The sequence below is a fragment of the Rhinopithecus bieti genome, unplaced genomic scaffold (assembly GCF_001698545.2).
Source record: "Rhinopithecus bieti isolate Rb0 unplaced genomic scaffold, ASM169854v2 scaffold_11787, whole genome shotgun sequence".
NCBI classification, from domain to species: domain Eukaryota; kingdom Metazoa; phylum Chordata; class Mammalia; order Primates; family Cercopithecidae; genus Rhinopithecus; species Rhinopithecus bieti.
In genome coordinates this window covers 521,004-523,760 of record NW_016806926.1, presented here as the reverse complement: position 1 = coordinate 523,760, position 2,757 = coordinate 521,004, and positions in this window count along the sequence as shown.

Genomic DNA, 2,757 nt, shown 5'->3' with positions numbered 1-2,757 from the left:
TTCCTTCCTTCCTTCCTTCCTTACTTCCTTCCTTCCTTCCCTCCCTCCCTCCCTCTCTCCCTCCTTCCTTCCTTCTTTTCCTTTTTTTTTGACAGGGTTTGCTGTCATCCATGCCTGAGTACAGTGGCACGATCATGGCTCACTGCAGCCTTGCCCTCCTGTGCTCAAGCGATCCTTCCACCTCAGCCTCCCAAGTAGCTGGTACCATAGGCATATGCCACCACAGGCATGTGACACCATGTCTGGCCAATTTTTGTAGTTTTTGTAGAGACAGGGTTTCACCATGCTGTCCAGGGTGGTATCAGATTCCTGGGCTCAAGCGATTTGCCCACCTTGGCCTCCCATGGGCATGAGCTCCATGCCTGGCTGTATTTTCTAAGTACTATGTTATCTCTCCCTTTTACATATTCTTTCCCCCGTGGGAAAAGAACACTTCACCAGTGTCACCACACCAGTGTCATCACACTGTGTCATCACACCTGGAGATTGGGCTTAATCCTAATCCTAGCATGTTCTCATACATAGTGAGGAAGATGAGAAAGAAGGGGAGGCCAGAACACCTGTTTTCTTCACACTGACAATCACCCCATCAGCAGGAATGACATCAGGTCTGTAGGTCCCAAGAAACCCCCAAGATTGCAGGTGCAGCATGCGTCATGATTTACAATCCCAGCCCATCATCCTCTTCTGTTTATTTTTTCAGATGGAGTCTCAGTCTGTCACCCAGGCTGGACTGCAGAGTCACCATCTTGGCTCTCTGCAACTTCCACCTCCCAGGTTCAAGCAATTCTGCCTCAACCTCCTGAGCAGCTGGGACTACAGGTGCGCACCACCACACACAGCTAATTTTTGTCTTTTTAGTTCAGATGCAGTTTCAGCATGTTGGCCAGGCTGGTCTCAAATTTCTGTCCTCAAGTGATCCGTCTGCCTCAGCCTCCCAAATTGCTGGGACTGCAGACAAAAGCCACGTGCCAGGCCCCTTTCTCTTTTCAGTCTTCGCCCATTGCACAAGTTGCCTCCCAGGTCCCTCCCTAAACCCTGAGAGGAGGTAGTTGGATGAGTTGAGTTGGTCTGCCTCTAATTACTGCTTATTTAATGTGATTGTGAATTTTAATATCATTAACACGACAAAGGGTTCTGAGGCAAATAGGAATGGTGCCTGCACAGTTGGCTTCAGCTGTATCCCTTGCCATTTGTATTCTTGGCTTATCTCATCCTGTGGTTTCAAGACTGTGATGGCTCAGCAGTGCCTTCCCTCCTTATCTTGTCTGTTTCTCCACACACCTTCCCTGGGGACTACTAGTGTAAAGTTGGGTAGCATGGATCGTTGTATATCTGAATATCTTTCTTTTTACCTGCATAAGCTGACATGTAAGCTTAAAATATTTTTGGTCACAAATATATTTGTGCTGACGTGTAAGCTTAAAATATTTTGGTCCTTTAAAGCTCTACAGAGCTCACTGAAGTTTTTTTTTCTGAGTTTAGTGTTTTGGAAAAGTGTAAAGGTACATTATCCTCCTAAATGCTTGTAAAAGCTGTGCCCTCTTGGAATTTACAGTCCAGTGAAGAAAAATAAATTATTTATGATGAAGAGTGCAATATGCTTTGCATTTAGTCTTACTTTTCATAGTCTCTGTCATCTTCATGAGATTTGGGGAGGAGGAAAGGCTCAGTCCATCCTTGGGTAATAGAAGTCACTCTGTGCCAGGACAGGAGTTAGGGAAAAGTTCCTGGATAGAAGAATTCACTATGTCTTGGCTCCTTGTGAAAGCAACCCTGGGCTAAGACTGAGCCTTGATTTCACTCTAGAAATTCCTGTTGGTTTTCACAACTAAGTGACTATCACTTTATGGTCACCCCCAGGGAGCTAGATGCCTCCTCAAGAGACCCCACCTGGTTGGTAAGCAGAGAAATTCTTTTCCTTTCTACATGCCATCTAGTGACTAACTTAAACGTTGTTGCATCTCCATTCATAAGAACTCTGCTTTTGATTTGTTTTGGGATAAACCTGTCTCAAGCAGGGAATCTCAGCACTTTATTTCTTCTCAGTCCTTTAATCCTAATGCCAGGGCTTTACTCACAAAGCTTCGTAAATCTGTGACCACTGAAATATCCTCTCTCTACCTGCCAATATATTCTTAAACACACATTTTTCATGGAGACTGTTATTAACCAAGCTCTTCTCTGCCCTCTTTAAGGACACATCACCGTGCAGATTCAGCCAGGTACTTGTGGGTTCGGTTGACAAGACTGACACTTCCCCGTGCCTCAGTTTCTTCGTTTGTAAAAATCGAGCTTGTAAAAATTGTATCTATCTCACGGCTTTGCTGTAAGAATCGAACGAAATAATGCACACGCACTTACACAAAACCCGCTATATTATTATTACATTCTACTTTAAGACTGAACATGAAAATCATTCAAAAAATTGTTTGCAAATTCAAGCCAGATATCGTGTCATGCTTACCAGAGAAACGATGGTATTAAGTCAAGCACCCCTTTTAGGGCTGCAGGCTATAGGAACAGTTTCTATGGTCTATGCGCGTGCATCGATGAGGTTATCCACCCACCTCCTCCACTTTGTGTGTCTGGGTCTCCAGATTTCATTATAAAGAGGCAGAGCCCATCAGAGAACTTGATCGGCAGCCAGGAGCGGTTTTTTCTTGCTCTGGTCCTTTGTCAGGTCTTTGTTCCGCCCCTGGCTACACTCTAACAGAACCACTTACTGGCTATTCACAGGAGGGGACCGGGCGGCGG